The sequence below is a fragment of the Eschrichtius robustus genome, chromosome 8 (assembly GCF_028021215.1).
Source record: "Eschrichtius robustus isolate mEscRob2 chromosome 8, mEscRob2.pri, whole genome shotgun sequence".
Classification (NCBI taxonomy): Eukaryota; Metazoa; Chordata; class Mammalia; order Artiodactyla; family Eschrichtiidae; genus Eschrichtius; species Eschrichtius robustus.
In genome coordinates this window covers 78454480-78471739 of record NC_090831.1, presented here as the reverse complement: position 1 = coordinate 78471739, position 17260 = coordinate 78454480, and the positions used below count along the sequence as shown (strand labels likewise).

The following is a 17260-nucleotide window of genomic DNA, read 5'->3' as shown; positions in this document are numbered from 1 at the left end:
ACAACTTCTAACACTGTTTTAATTGTTTTTCAGGCATTTGAATGCTTTTAAAATTTAATATTCCTGGTTTAATATTCTTATCATCTTCATCAGTACTATCAGCGTCTTGCTTTTCTAAGTTTCCCCTTTTCCTAATTTTTAGTTTCTCTGTCCCTCCCCTCCAGGACAACACGGACACAGCGCCTCCATCATCATTACGGTAAATACCCTTCCTTTGAAAGTTAACAGTATATCATGCTGGTCCAAATGAAATTTGACTTACTAAGTAATACCCAGGTAAGTGGTCTCAAAAGAACTTTTCTATCCTTTAATAATAATAAAAAGGGTCAAATATAGTTGAGAACAGCCTGCTTAAATCTAAGGAATGTAACAACTTACTTAAAAATAAGAACCTAAATGAACCTTTAAAACAAGAACAGGGCTTATCTTCGGAAAAGATCCCCAAACCCTGAAAATCCAGGGACTGTCCTTTGCCTAGGAATCCCTTGAAAACTACCTTGAAAAATACCTCTATATTCCATTTGATCAGCCACAGTGAATTCACAATTTCCCTATATTCATCTTATACTCCCCATTCTCTCTGCCACCTGTCTTCCAAGCTCTCGCTGCTTCACCTTTAAATTACCACTGCAAATCTTCTACTACTATTCTCTTCTTTGTTGTAATCCACTCGGCATAAGACTATCACACAGATCACGTTAAAATATCATTTTAATGACAATACTGCATTAGAAAAATAGGGCTTTCTGCCATCTGGAAATGCTTAAATTTCTCTTTTAAAAATCTAGCCTTCCATCTATTCAACTGAATTCCTCTATTCTCTAATACAAACTCTGTCCTGACTACATTGATCTTTTTACTTCCTATACCTACAACCACATTATCTCATTCCCACCCAAATGCCTTCATTCATGTTACCTCACCCAACAATATTCTTTTTTTCTTGGCTATTCAATACCTAATCAATTGATGGCCCCCTTCTTGCTTTTTTACAATCAAAGTTTTAGAGCTAAAAGCATCTTAGGACTTACCTCAAAAACTAATCCAACCAAATGAGCAGCAAGTCCCTCCCTACAGATAAGAATTTCTTTTCTTAAACCATCTCAGAACCTACAGTCTGCTGCACTTGATAAACCACTACTTATATGCTAATTTCTGAGGTTTCCTAATTTGCTCAATAATAAATATCAAGCATTGCCTAAGATCATGGGACAATGCTTGGCTGAGGGGACACAAAGACCATTTCTTCCCTCAAATAGCGATATAAAATAACCTTTGTATTATGTGAAATTCCAGTATATACATATATACACAGATTTACTTTTGGTAAAGATTTCTATTTGAGTGTAACAAATTCTAAGCTGTTGTTTCTGGAGATATTTTGGAAGAGAGGGAACTGCAGGTTTGGAAGGGAAATAAGGAGATGACAGAGTAGGAGTAGAAGATATTTGCTGGGCACTCCTAAAAGAGATAGAAACAGAGACAAAACAAATTTCCAGCCTTCGATCTAGAAAGAATCACAGTCTGTTGGGAAGGAGAGAACAGAGATGAGAGTGGAAGGACAATCAGAGCCAAGTCAGTGTCCCACTATGTCACGTTCTGACATGAACTGGCATGAAGTTACCACGGACGGAAAGGAACTATAAATACCCACTTGGCTATAGCGAGCTGAGTGAGTTAAATAAAGGTTACTAAAAGCTTATTCTTTTACCTCAAATATCCAAATTATGCTATCTCTAAAACAACAGTTAGAAACAGAAGTTGAAGTTAGTAACCTTTAAGTGAAAATAAGAAAGGCTCTGAATAAGAGGTCCTAAAAATGCTTCTTAGGATTTATGAAGCATTTCCTGTCCCCCCCTACCCCAAGACTGGAAATCCTGAAACATTTCTTTCAAGGAAGTAGTGGTAAATGCAAACTAGTTGTATAGTACCCGGTATTTCCAAACTGAATTGCATAAAATGTCATCGATAATTTGTTTGATATATTTCACGTTTTAACTGGGAGGACATTAAAAGTTTATAAGGTTTTTAAGGGTTCATTCACAATCTCAGACTCCTTAATCCTATTTCCCCCACAACAGTTTAAATTCCTTCAGGGAAAACTTCTCTACCTTGGGTTTTTCAAGAACCCAGTGCTAAGGATGGCAAGTGCATACTGTGATGGCTTTGCCCATGTGCCTCCCAGGGTGTTCCAACCTTCTTAAAAACGTGGTTTAATTTTTTTCATTTATCCCCCATTCCAAAATACTAGTTTAAAAAAGAAAATTAAAAACATCTGAATCAACTTATATAAAATTACGCATGACCATCATTTACTTTCTAAAATAAGCAACTTCAATGAATTAGATTTCTTTAACTCAGCTACCCAAGTTTCTTATACCAAAGTCCCAGCTAGGATATGTAATAGATGAATAAAAAGGCAAATAGTTTTATGTAAAATGAAACTTCCCGTAAAACATTTTATTATATGTATATAAAAATACATATTCAAGGTAAAATAAAAAGACAAATCCACTTAAAGACAGCAACATTCATTCCAAATACTAAAGAATTCCTATTATATGATAAATGGACCATTATGAACATATTATAATTATGGTCATTTTCTTCATTCCAAACAAAGTGCTACATTTTCAAACACTACTTACTTCTTTAGATTTTAGGGGGAAAGCAGGAGGAAAACTCAGGATTGTGTGAAGTTTATAAAAATTTTAGATTACGTTGGAAGGAATTTTTGAGGTTACACAGTCATCTTTCCACCCAATATTTAACTTGCCTTTGTAAACACACTGAAATGTCATATAGAAATAAGACTTATTAACTTTAGTCAACAGCACATAACTTACTGGACTACTTTAAAAGCAAAGTTCTTTTAAAAAATATTTACTAACAGACATAGCTCTTACACTGGAAAGAAAAAAGTGAAAGTATGAATCAAGCAAAGGCACTGAAGACATATTTGTTCAACAAATATTATCCACTGTACACATAACACTGTACCAAACAGTAAGAGAAGAAAAGGATACTGATATTTACTGTACCAGACTCTGTGCTAGACACTTTACATATATTATCCAATTAAAATCTTACACCAACCCTACAAAGTAGATGTTATAATCCCTATTTTAGAGATAAGGTATATTGAGTTTAGTAGTAACACCAGAATCTCTGCCAGCAAGCGTATTGTTTATACCACACAGAGCTCTGTGTCCTGAACAAAGTAAAAGAGCTGGAAGTTGGAAAAACTGGAATTACAACCCATATCGCTAACTCTCTTGCCTTGCTGAGTAAGAAAATAATAAAGTACTCAGTTTCAAGAAACTGTATCATTTCACTATATAAGGAACAGTGAAAATGTTTTGCTAGTAAGCAAAACTCCAAATAATATTTGTTACAGTTAATGAAAAGTAACTCAAGCATTAAGATGGTAACAGCAATAGAGTATTTACGGTAATATCATATAATTTATAAACTCTGTCATTATAGTATTAAAACAAAATTTTCTAAAACTTCCAAAAATCTGGAAGTAACTGTGACATTAGCTCTCACCGTATCACCAGATGAGAAGCTATTTAAATGAGCTACAACTGGAAGAAGTACTTGCAATATCTTAGCCATTCTTTTCTGTACAAAATTGGATTTCTTTATACACATACGCGTGTGCACGCACACACACATCCTATATATATATATATGTTGTATTTGATACAAGACCATGAGAGCTATATTATTCTTCATATGAAAACCAAGTTGAATGCTTTGGAAAGACCCAAAGAAAGCAAGTGACAAAACAAGAAAACAAAAAATCCAAATTGCTGTATAATTAAGTGTAAGCAAGACAGCTGTAAACAATCCAGGAGTCACAAAACACTACAAGGATCCTACACTCAGAGTCCTTCACAAACTTTTAAGTTTTTGCTCCTAAGTTAGGATCGGTGATAATACACAAGTTTATATAAGAATGTTGACCCAGAGCTCCAGTCAAAAGATACATACTCAGGGCTTCCCTGGTGGCGCAGTGGTTGAGAATCTGCCTGCCAATGCAAGGGACACGGGTTCGAGCCCTGGTCTGGGAGGATCCCACATGCCGCGGAGCAACTAAGCCCGTGAGCCACGGCTACTGAGCCTGCGCCGTCTGGAGCCTGTGCTCCGCAACAAGAGAGGCCGCGACAGTGAGAGGCCGCGCACCGCGATGAAGAGTGGCCCCCGCTTGCCACAACTAGAGAAAGCCCTCGCACAGAAGCGAAGACCCAACACAGCCAAAAATAAATAAATAAATAAATAAAATTAAAAAAAAAAAAAAGATACATACTCAAAGAAAAGATTGGCGCATGCATGTATATTTATATTTTGAAAGTGAAAATATGTTATTTAAGGTATATTGAGTCATTTTTTATGACTCTTCACTTAAATCAACTTTCAATCAACCAAAAACTACCACCAGACATAATCAAATCATATCAGAGGGCTTTACTCATCACATGTGCTAACATAAGATTTTTTTTTCAGAAATGATATACAAGAAACTATTGGCAATAGTTACCTTTAGGACAAGGTTTTTCGACCTCAGCACTATGATATTTGGGTCGGATAATTCTTTGTGAGGGACGGCCTGTCCTGTACATTGTCTGCAACATCCCTGGCCTCTACCTGAGAGATGCCAACAGCAACTGCCTCCCTGTTACGATAGTCAAATGTCCCTGAGGGGACAGCAAAATTGTCTCTAGCTTAGAAACACTGATATAGAAAGAGAGGAATGAGGGTGGGGCAAAAAGACTTTTACCAGCCCTCCTTTTCTGGACCATCTGAATTATCACAGTGGTAGACTGAAAAATGGTCCCCCAAAAGATATCCATGTCTTAGTCCTTGGAACCTGTGAATGTTACATTATTTGCAAAAGGGATCTTTGTGGCTGTGATTAAGTTAAGGATCCTGTGACAGGGAGATTATCCTGGAACAATAGCGGGGGGCCTCATATGTGTCCTTATGAGAGAGAGGCAAGGAGAGAGTTCTCCTTCTCTCCCACACAGGAAAATGTGATGAGAAGAACAGAGCTGAGGGAGATCTGAAATTCTGCCCTTGAAGACTGGAGTGATGCACCCACAAGCCAAGGAATTCTGGCACCACCAGCAACTGCAGAAGAAGCAAGGGACATAGTCTTTTCTTGAGCTTTTGGAGGGAGCACCCTGTTTCTACCCAATGATACTGATTTCAGACGTCTGGCCTCCAAAACTGTGAGAGAATAAACTTCTTTTGTTTTGAGCCACCAAGTTTGTGGCAATTTGTTACAGCAGCCACAGGAAACCAACTCAATCAGAAAAGGGTTTTGATTTTTAAAAATCTGTGGATGAGCAAATGAGATAACGTGTGGAGAACACTTAGCAAAGCTCCTGAAACACAGTAAGCATTCAAATATACTGCTGATGCCATTATCGATGCTAAGCCAACTATGTCTAAGCTCCAAGCTCTTGGTAGCAAGAGGAAAAAATAAGGATGTTCAAACAGTAAAACAGGGGAATACATACACAAGACTCAGGAGTGAAAACACATGAATCAGCCCCTCATATGATGTGTACCTACCAGCTATGTCAGTGTTACGTTATAATTTGTCCTATACTGAAAAGATAAATGGTGGATGAGGCCAGCCAAAGACAGCTTCTTGGGGGAGGCAAGCTTAAACATTTATTAGCAGAGAAGAAACAAGGGGGCAAAGAAGGGGAAAGCATGAAAGTGAGCAAAGCAATGGAAATCAATTAGATGCTTGTAGACTATCAATCTGGCTAAAGTAGAGACTAAGGTGAGACAGACCTTCTGAGGTTAGTTATCTAAATGGTAAAGGACCATAAAAGCTATGCTGACTGATTTGGTCGTTAAAAAGAATATTTTATAGGATGTATTATTTTACAAATATTGGTTCTTGGGGATTTAAAAAATATGAACATGCTCTGGCCGCCCTTCAGAGCTACTAAATTAGAATCCTTTGGTGTGGGATAACTCTAAAGGATTCCGATACCCACTCAGGTAGAGAGCCCCGGTATCAGAGCCAATTCATGGCAAAAGACCTACAGAATTAAAGTCTCATGAAGGATATAATGTATCCTCAAAGTATGCATTCAACTAAATCAACAGCATTTTCCTAGGTTAAAACTTCTCCCAAGATGTAGCCCCTCTGGGTTCCACCACAGACTTTCTATAAATCCCTCAGTCTTTCCTTTTCCTTTCCTAAGCATGTGGCCCTGATCTGCTCAGTCATCTTCCTCACGCTTTCTCACGAATTTTTCTAGCAAAGGTCCATGAATTTCAGCTGCCCTCCCCCATCTTTCCACAACATTTTTCTAACCCAACTAAGATCTAACAATATTTCATAGAACAAAGGAACCATGTAAAAGTTCCATTAATATATTATATAATAAACTTATAAAAGTGTTCTATGACCATTTATAGTAATAAAATCCGAAGTACATATATTAAGTGAAATTATAAATCATTTTTTACAAAATATTTCCAAAAGCATAAAATTATGAAGTGGCTATAAAAAGCCAATAAGCTAAGCCCTGTTCACTTCAATCTTTACTTAACTGTTACTAAGTAGCTAACAAAGTACAAGGCTCTGAAAAGATACAAAGTATATGGAAATCTCAGTGATTTAGACACAAACTTCACCAGTACTAGGGTAGAAGAAAAGGTGACCTGGGAAGGAGAACTGAATATGATCCTTAAAAAAAAATCTCCTTTGTGTGTGTGTTGGGGGGCGGGGTGTGTGTGTGTGGAATCTTGCTGGCTTTACCTTTGCCTGGGTTTATTTCACGATTAAAGCCAAAAATAAAGCAACACAAGTTAGTGTTCAGGTAAATAAGTTAGTTCTTTCCTCTCCCATAAAAAGCTACACCAATTTATACATATTCCCAGGTAGTTCTATTTACCTTAGCAATCTTCAGAAATTTCAATCACATCAAATTCTATTGATATATACTTCCACCAGCAATGCGTGAGAACATCTGTTAGTCTCTATCCTCTTCAAAAGTTCTATCAGATAACCAACAAGGACCTACTGTATAGCACAGGGAACTCTGCTCAATACTCTGTAATAACCTAAATGGGAAAAGAATTTGAAAAGGGATACATGTATATGTATAACTGAATCTGTGTACACCTGAAACTAACACAACATTGTTAATCAACTATACTCCAATATAAAATAAAAAATTTTAAATGTACTATCAAACTTTTTTGATCTGCCAATCTAATAGCTGAAAATAGTATCTCACAGTTTTAATTTTTGATATTTATATTGTGAGGTTGAATATCTTGATATATATGTTTAAGAACGATCTGAATTTCCTTTTCTGTGAATTATCTGTTCATGATCTTTGCCCACTTTATGGTTGGTCTTTTTCTTATCAATTTGCAGGTACTCTTCATATGTTAAGGAAGTTAGCTTGTTGTCTATAATACAAGTTGCAAATATTATCCTTAGTTCATGCCACTCTGTTTCTTTCCTTCATGTATATATTATCCTCAACCAGATGGTAAATTCCTTCCATAAAAGGACATTGCTTTTATATAAACCCAGGACAGTGCTTTTCAAATCTTCCAACTACATATAGCAGCAAAATTTAAAAGAGGGGAAACCAGCCTTTTGGGGGGGGGGGTGGTAAGGGTGAAAATGAATTATCACTGGGGCACCTACTTGGGTTGACTGCCCAATCCTATTTCACATGATTACAGCAAGTACAAGCAAGTTCTAGTAACATGGTATTATAGTTTGTTGAACAGGGGAGGGATGGGTGCTAGATGAATCTGTTTCCTGTTGTCTGGGCCAGTGCAGGGAAAATTAAGGAGCTGCTGATGGCCCTCTACTAAGAGGACTAGGAAGTGGTCCTCTACAGCATTAGAAGATGTGAAGCAAATGCACAGTGAAGAGTAAAGAGAAGAGATGAAGTGTATCCTGCTGGCACTGGAGTTCCAGAGTCCGAACACTTGGATTCCTTTAGACACTCCTGCATCTTTACAGTATATCTCACTTTTTGTTCATACCAGTTAGAATGGATTTCTGTTACTTACAGCCAAAAGTGGCCTACTTACTACAACTATCATCTACTCAAATCATTTCATAAAGGAACATTTTAACACCAAAGCCTCAGGAGGAATAGAACCTCAAATTTTAAAAAAAGGAATATTTATATTTAATGACAGCTGTGTGCCAGGAACAAGTCTAAGTTCTTGGAATATACTGTTAAACAAAAGAGATAAAAATCACTGTTCTAATGGACCTTGCATTCTAGTGAGAGTATACAGGTAATAAAATAAAAATACAATTTCAGATATGATAAACAGTTTGCAGAAAAAAATTTAAGTAATGGGATACAGGGAAATGAGGATGGTGCCATTCTGACAGGGTGGTTAGATAATAATGCTCATCTGAGAAGGTAATTGAACTGAAACCTGAAATGATGAGGAGCCAGTTGTGGCATGTTTTCGGATGAGAATTCCAGGCAGAGGGAACAGACCTAAGTCAGGAACAAGCCATGACATTTCTGAGGGAAAAAAAGAAGGGCAGTGTAGACGGAATATAGTGAACAAGGGGGAATGATAAAGAAGTGGTAATGGAGTAATTGATCTAAGAGGGAAAGGTGTAAGTTGGTAAAGTAAGTAGGAATCAGATCATGTATAGGAACTAGTAGGCAGAGGAAAGGATTTGAAAATAACTTGAGCTTTATGAAAAACTCACTACATTGTCTTTAATTCTCATTTTGCTTTGCATCAGTGATAACTTTACAAACCTTTAGAAACTACTCCCCAAGTATTAAACACAATGTTGAGGTTAGCTAGGAATGAGCATTTCCTAAGCAGAAAATATCTCTTCTGGAGGATTATGAAATGTTTTAAGAAAAAAATGCAAAGCCATCTTAAAAAAGAAGAAACTAGGAAAGATGGTAGAAACTACTTCAAATTCTGTACTACTTATTATACTGTGAATGAATCTATATGCTATGATCAAGATTGCACGAAGGTCTTAAAGAAGAACTTAAAAACTTAAGTCTTTTCTAAGCTACTATAAAAATAACATCCTTTGCTGAGTTCACTATTATTGAATTGGACGTTAACAAAGTTAAATATTGTCAGAAGAGAAAACTGGAAACTAGACTTCTCTGACTTTATTGTATCTCTTGAGAATAGCTACAGCTTAATGGTCAACAAAGTTGTGGGTTTCAATCTTATCTCTATTACTATGATAAAGGAAGAACTTCCCCTACATGATAAAAATTAGGTACAAAGTATGCTTCAGTATCTTTTCCTCTGAAAGCTTTTTAAATTAGGAGAACAATCAGCTTTAAGAGGTTTGGATACAGTACAGCTCACATAAGACGGTGTTCTCTCCAGATCTTTCTGGACAACTAATATCTATATAAGCAAAGCAAGTAATTAAACCTGCACTGCTTCTAAGATTAATATCAGTAAAGTCAGATCTTTGAAAGCTCTAATGTATTCATGAATCTCATCTTTCACTGTGTTAGATATTTAGGTAGCCCATGTAACCAAAAAGTAGACTGTTAATAACACAATCTATAAAGAGAGGTACTTTTTGAGTGTGGTGTGAGTTAAAGAAATAAAAGTCATTTAGACACCTCGATCAAGACTTGATTCTGAGGGCATCCTCCTCAACATATTTCCAGCAGTTTGGCAAAGTGCTCAGGGATGATTAGTAGCGGTGTATGGGAGGGAGGGATACGGTCAACCTAAATTGTAAAGTCTCCCCCCAGTGGCCACATACAAATAACAGGAAGAGTTGGGAAATGATCGCAGCTCCTGTGAGACTGACCAAAAGTAATTTATGCAGAATCTGGTAACTACAATGAAGAAATCAAATCTTTAATTCAATACTAGCACCATATCAGTGAAGAGACCTCGTATGCTTTTCTGCTCTTATGATATTCATAAATGTGAACACTATTTTTGGAAGGAAAGAATCTATAGGTTCTTTTTTCTCAGTACAATTTTTTAGGAATAATTTAATGATATCCTCAGCCCAGTATTTGTTTTATCTAAATGGACAGGTGTTCATTCCTCCGGAAATAAATAAGAGCACATCCCTTGCAAGTTAACTACACCTACCTGAAGTGATGTTCTGATACAAATTTAGTCACTTACTAAATGAACCACCTTGTTAAAGAAAATTATAACCAGTGCTAAAAACCTAATGTCTAATTTGCAAGACACTCTTTTTAAAAAACCACCTAAAACTAGGTAATTTATAATACAGCAAGTGACATAAAAAGTACAGCGCTTGGGGCTTCCCTGGTGGCGCAGTGGTTGCGAATCTGCCTGCCAATGCAGGGGACACGGGTTCGAGCCCTGGTCTGGGAAGATCCCACATGCCACGGAGCAACTAGGCCCGTGAGCCACAACTACTGAGACTGCACGTCTGGAGCCTATGCTCTGCAACGAGAGGCCGCGACAGTGAGAGGCCCGGTGCACCGCGATGAAGAGTGGCCCCCGCTTGCCAAAACTAGAGAAAGCCCATGCACAGAAACGAAGACCCAACACAGCCAAAAATAAATAAATAAATAAAATTAAAAAAAAAAAAAAGTACAAATGGCTCCTCTTGCCTCTTTTAACATTTATTTTCTCGGTGTTTTTATAATTAGGTAGTCTTTGACCGGCACTAACCCTGTATTATTTGTAACTTGCAATAATTTTCTGATGTTACTTTTAACAAAGCTTGGATGTCAAAAAAGTGAGGGGCATTTAATTAAAATCTCAGTTGTCTTCTGCTAACCATCTATTATTAAATGGTAAAGTATATAAAGGGATGGTAAATACTCAAACAACTTCAATTTTAAAAGCAGAATATAGATAACATACACGGAGTCTCACAATTATGATTTTCTTGGTTATCCCAAGCTAAAAAGAGGGGGTGGGGGGAGGAGGAAGAGAAGCAGGCTGTGTAGTCTTCTGGAACAATTTCAGCCTTAAATGAGACTCAGGAAAAATGCAAACTGCTCCCATGAATGTTTAAGAAAAAAATGATTCGTTTAAAAAAAAAAATCCAACAGTTGGCCTACAGAACAACAAAAAATGACGCTGTCTTATATAGAGCTACCAGACTTGCTTAAGCCCCTAATTTTTCCAGTGTTCATTTGATTTAGAATGTAAAAAAAGAAAAAATTCATTTTGAAATTCCAAGTGGAAAAGCAACTGAGTGGCATCAATTAGAAAAGGGCACACACACACACATCCCGGAATGTTTTTTTTTTTTTTTGCATAAAGATATTTAGTGTACAATCTCTATAGGACAAAAACAGAGCTATTAAAAATGTTGCCACTTGTATATTATGTAACCCTAGTCTAAACTAAAAGAAGCATAGACCTTAAAGAGTAATACATTGTGCAAACGTCTATTTAAACATGAATTTAAATACATGATAGATTTCAGATACAGATGACCTCAAAATGACACAACCCACAAAAGTTCTTTGTTTACTGTAATCAGGCCTCAGAACACATGACTATAATCAGGCCTGATACAATAATACCGTGAGGTCTGTTGTTTCACCTGCGTACCGCAACTATCTCCGCATTGGTTAACAGCGTGTTACCTCTCCTAAATATTCGGCATACGGAAGTTTCCCAACGACCATCTGAAAAGATTTCAAGGGAAGAAATGGCTGCTAAACCATACTCTCATTGAAGAGCGATTTAACGCACCTCCACTGTTCCGAGCCATATAACAAGAAGACCAAGTCAGGAAGCACAAAGTAAAATTCCAACCATCCCCAAAGACATGGAAAAAGAGTAAAACGTGGCTAGCTTGACCTTAACCGGCTGTTTATAAGTAATGCGGAGAATTTTCTGAGCTTCCCCATCAGCCTTCAATTACCTTCCTCGCCTGCCCCCACCCCCTTTTACGTGCCCCAACTGATGGAAGTTGAATGGATGTAATCTCCAGCCGTAATCCCAGGAGCTGGGGAGATTGAGACTAAACTCCCAAGAAAGTGTTAAAAAGTCCTTCTGCCAAAACACCCACCAACCAATCCACATCCTGTCATCACGCCGACCGTAAGATCCCTCCATCGACTCGCTCCTGGCCCTCCACCCCGCCAAAAAAAAAACCACCCAAAAAACCACAAACAAAAAAAGCCAGCACCTTTCTGGTTCCAGACCAACGTACTCAGAATCGGAAAGCACTGCCTCAGCCGCAAACGCCTCCGGAGCAGCGTGTGCTCGGCCCAAAACCACTCTGGCCAAACAACTGGAGTCTCGTGCCTCGGAAGTGGCAGCAGTACTCGCCGAAAGCCTCCTCCCCCAAGAACTCGGAGCTCGAGAGGCAGCCAGAAGCCGGCGGAGTCGCCCCCACTGGGGACCGACCCCGAAGGTGTCAGTCACGGCAACCGCCGTCCCCGGCGCGGCTCTCCATTCATGCTTTAACGCCACTCTCGCCGCAGAGGGTGCAGGCGCCCTCTCGGAGGGGGCCCCGCGCCCCCAGCCCCAGCCGCAGCCCTGCCCCAGCCCGGGCCGCGCCGGGGAGCGCGGGCGGAGAGCGGGGCGCGGCGGCCGGCAGCATGGGCCAGACACGTTGCCGCACCCGGCCCGCCAGCCCGCACGCCCGCAGCCCAGGAACCGGGGGCCCCGCAGAGCGCGCCCCTCCCGCGCGAGACGAGCCGAGCAGCCCCCGCCGCCCGCCCGAGCCCAGGTGCCGAGGGGGCGGGGCGGGCCGGGGTCCCCGCGTGGCGCGAAGCCTCAAGCAACAGGGCGCCCCCCGGCCGGCTCGGCGCGCGGCGAGACCGTTACCCGAGAGAGTGGGGGCCCCGGCAACTCACCGGCTCGCACCTCGGCTTCCTCCGCGCCGCCGTCGCTCCCCTCCTCCCGCCGCCGCTGTTCTTCCTCAGCCGCAGGCGCCGCCGAGCAGCCCCATCTACAAACTCGGGACTCGTAGTTGGGAACTGGAAATGCGGCTCTCACTCCCCTCCGCCTCCCTCTCTCTCCGCCTCCTCCGTCGCTCTCCACTCCGCCCGGCTCAGGTCGCCGACGCCGCCGCCACCACCGCGCGCGCGGCCAGCCTCCCCTCAGCCGCCCTTCTCCTCCGCCTCCGCCACTGCCTCCTCCTCCTCCTCCCCCTCCTGCTCCCGCTCCCGCCGCCGCCGCCGGGGCGCGCTCCCTCCCGGCCTCGCGCGTGCGCCGGACGCCGGGGAGTGCGCGCTCGGGAGCGAGGAGGCGCCGCCGCCGCGGGGAAGCCGGGCCCCGCCCCTCCGGCCGCGGCGCGGCGACCAGGTGGAGCCCCCTCCGAGCGCCCGCAGACGGCGGCGTCCCGGCCAGATGCGCCGCCCGCGCCCCGCCGCCTCTCCAGGGTCTCCCCGGTCCTGGCCCCGAGCCGCGCCCGCGAGAGGGTCACCAGACCCAATCCGCGCCGGGTCTTCCAGACCGAAATTGCCGCTGTCATTCAGCATTTACTGATGAGCAAGATACTCCCCCGGGCGTTTTCGGAAGAGGCTCCTCCCGGCCCTTACCAAGAGTTTAAGTTCTAAGAACCCACCAGTCGTGGGGCACAAAGGATAAATAGACCTCGAAGAAAAGCCTCTGAAAATCTCCCCCCTCCCCCTTCACACTCACACCCCTGATTCTGACGTGTGTATTTGGCAGATTCCATAGCTCTGACGATGTCCTTCACGAATTTTCTCCCGAAGGCCCAACCCGGCTGATTCACACGCTAGGAAATGGACGGACACTAGCTCTTTTCATAGCACCGGGTCTCCCGTGGAACTCCCAGGACACCAGTTGTTCAGATCCTCCCAAACATCTGGCCTTCCCAGACTTCGGAAGTGGGGACTGCCATCCTTTCCACCTCGACTCTGCCGAGAGCTTGGTGAACTGGGATGAGTGACCAGGTGTGCAGATGATGCGTTTTGACAGGAGCGCAGATTTAATTTTTCAGTTGAAAGAAACTGAGCAATGCAGTGCAGCAGAGTCTCTGGCTAGAGAAACACAGCAAGACAATCAGAGAACTTCTGATTCCCTTAACATCTACCTAATCCCAAGAGATCTGTGAACCCTCAGACCTGTGATGGGGGCTTTTGGCAAAGCTGTTCTTCCGAAAACTGAAGGAACTGTGGACGTGTTCTTTACATTTTACAAAATGTATACTGCAGTCTTTTCAAACCGTGAATGTAGAAAGTGCAAGTAAAACTTGACATGGGAGGAACGTCACGTCAGGTGGCTTCCTCTATGCAGCCTTTCCTGGCTTCTCTTGGGCACAGTTGCACTGTTCTGCACAAACCAGGCATTTGATAAATGTTTGCAACATGGCCCTTTGGATTCAGAGATGGAGTTTCAAGCTGTACTGTGTCCGGCCCCCCGCCGACCCCCCCCCGGGCCCCCCCTGCCGGCCCCCGGCCACCCAATCTCTGTGAGTGTGGTTAGCACAGAAGGGAGGGAGAGAATGCTTTGGGTGAGGTGTTTAAGAAGGCCCAGCCCCCAAAACAATGATTTTTCTCTTAGCCTCAACCAAGCATCAAAGATTAATTTACTTTTCCGTTAGGATCATTAATTTTGCAAACCAACATGCAGGGGGAGTTTGTAGCCTATTAATTTAGAACCTTCTTTCCTGGAACAGCAAACCTGAGGAAGGGAAATTGGAAGCATTTAAGGACACCTGAATGTACTAAGGGATACAGAGTAACTGTGGACACGTGTTGAGCCCCCCTCCCTTGTAGTCAGGCCAGCTGGATGAAATGAAGTAGCAAGTGCCCCATGCCCAAGAGTGAGGCGAGGCGGGGGTGCAGAAGGGAAGAATGTGGTTTCTCCTCTCAGAGAATCAGCAAAACTTTCAGGTCTTCCTTTTCCTCCTCCTTGCTTCCCAGACCCATTAGCTTCCCACGGGAGACCCGATGGCTCATCCCTGCTGCACCCTACCCAGACCTGCCAACTTCGATTCTCTTCTTCCTTCTGACGCTCAACCTCAGGACACCTCCCTCCTACCCAGGGAGTGCCCTGAGCTCCTCTGAGGGAGAGGGGATGAGTGTCATTTCTGGTGTGTTCCTGATCCCTTACAGTATGCTTTTATTTTCTCAAGGGTGTTCTGGAAGCAAGGTACTAACCTTCTACTCCACCCCCAGTCCCTGAAAATAGGATGAAGTTTACTGAGGAAGCTTTGGGGAGGGAGAGATAGGGGAGTCTCTGCCCCTCAAATCACAACATGTAGTCCTCCCTGACTTACAGCTGGGACCAGTCCTAGCCAACTCCCTTATCCCTGCATGTACCAGGGACCCAGCATTTGGGAGCAGGAATATAGGAACAATTATCTTTCATTTACAGTTCCAAGTCTGTTCTTTAATTAATGACAGCTATTACATGGAGACTTACCATGCTTGTAAGACTCAGCCTCATCCTCAGAGCCAGAAAAAAATGGTTTTGCTCCACACCTGCCTTCAATTGCTTGTCTTCAGGATGCTCTTGGTAGTGAAGTTTCTCTTTCAGTGCCTATATTTTATCAAATATGATATATTATAAAACACTACCTTTTATAAATAATAGTGCCACTTTATGACATTCTGCCCTTCCTCTAAACTTTAAAGGTGGGACATGCCAGAATAAATTTAAAGTGACTTAATATGAACTTTGGAATTCTCATCGTTGCTTGCCAGCCCACCTTTCTGAGAGGTCATCATTTCTGAGACACTACCCATCCATTTCCCATACCTGTTACAAATTCTTTGTTCCAAGAAAGTGGAATGTTATGATTGAAAACGATGGGGAATCTTTCTTTTAGTGTCCTTAATGGTTTGGCTTTTCATTTTCTTCAAGGTTACTCTAAAAGGATCATAATTTTGCCACAGACCAATATCTCTCCTAACTGTAACTCAATTTAAAGTCTGAATTTTGATTCTTAATTCCAGAGCATCTATCATTGGCTTTATTTCTGCCTTCAAATATAAACAAAATCTTCTATACTTTCAATATGATTTTTTTTTCTCTCTCTCTCTCTTCTGAGTTGCTTTGGCACTTCAGAAATTGAGAATTTTGCTAATAATAAAAGCCCCAAATCTTAGCAGGTCCTACCTGTTTGTTTTTCAACTAATCCATCCTAATAAGATCGGCAATGCTCCTGGAATATAGCTTTGTGAAAAATTGCAACTGACATGTACCACAAAGTCCAACCAAGCTTTCCTCCAGAATACTTTATTTAGCTTCACCCCTTTTATCTCTGTTCACAAAGCTAGGTCAGATACCAATTTCCAGCCTCCTTGCTAACCTTTCTAATTCTAGTCTCTCTCTTGCTCGCTTGCAGTTTTCCCTACACTTAGAGCAGTACTTCTCACTTTGGGCTGTTTATTGGAATCATCCAGAGAATTTAAACAAACAAACAAAACAAAGAAAATAAAAAACATTAAAAAAACCACTGACGGCCAGGTCCCAACTCTATAGCTTTCACCGTTCTGCCCCATAGCCTAGGCACCAGGATTTTTCAAAGCTCTCCAGGTAATTCTAATATGCAGCCAGAGTTAAAAACTACTGAAATGAGTCATCTTCCAAACAACATTTTATACCAAGTCTTCTCAGAATATTGGGGTGGCTCCAAATTACCTCAAGTAATCAAATTAAAGCACCTAATCCTGTGCTGTAAGACTCTTTGCCAATTGACTAGAATAGTCCCCTTTCAAAACAACTTAAATTTATCTCCTTCCTAAAGCTTCCCCAGATTAGTCTCACCTGGCTGCCTAAAGATCACTGTTCCCAATTCTCTGAACATTCCAACTGGCACTGATTTACAAGCCCTTGGACCACAGTTGATTGTGCGTATTATTGTTTTAATCTAGCTTTCATAGATATCTGTCAGAGGTTTACTTGTAATCTAAATCTCTCTGAAGTCCCACTAGGTTAACAGACAATCTCAAAATAAACAGAAATGTTATTCTTAGCAGCACTTTCTCCTACCCACCAGAAAGAACATTCCCTGACACAAGGGCAGTTCATTTTTTTTCAGTCACCACAATTAAAGCCAACAGTTGTAAGAATTTGCATGTTTGGGTTTTTTTTCTTGTTGTTGTTTCTTACAAAAATTAAAAACAGCCTGTATATCTCGGTTGATCTCCCTGACTGTCCTTTCCACCATTCATTTACTTTAGGCATTGGAGTTTGGCTTCCACACCCCCCTCTCTCAACTGAAACTACACTTTACTGCTGCCACAACTGACATTTTCATTCATGTGTTTATTCATTCATTCACTCATTTATCAGTGGTAATTGCTGGTAATAAAATAAT

General features: G+C 41.5%; 1 protein-coding gene across 5 annotated transcripts in view; it reads right to left on the bottom strand.

The window, feature by feature from the left end:
- PALS2 (protein associated with LIN7 2, MAGUK p55 family member) overlaps positions 1-13080 on the bottom strand; it is a 104175-nt gene extending 91095 nt beyond the window's left edge. For 4 of the 5 annotated variants that reach the window (XM_068550004.1, XM_068550003.1, XM_068550006.1 and 1 more), the window contains exon 1: positions 12822-13080. The gene's annotated coding sequence lies outside the window, so the exon portion shown is untranslated. The remainder of the gene's footprint in view (positions 1-12821) is intronic. The other variant, XM_068550005.1, reaches the window with a different exon arrangement.
- Positions 13081-17260: the final 4180 nt, after the last annotated feature.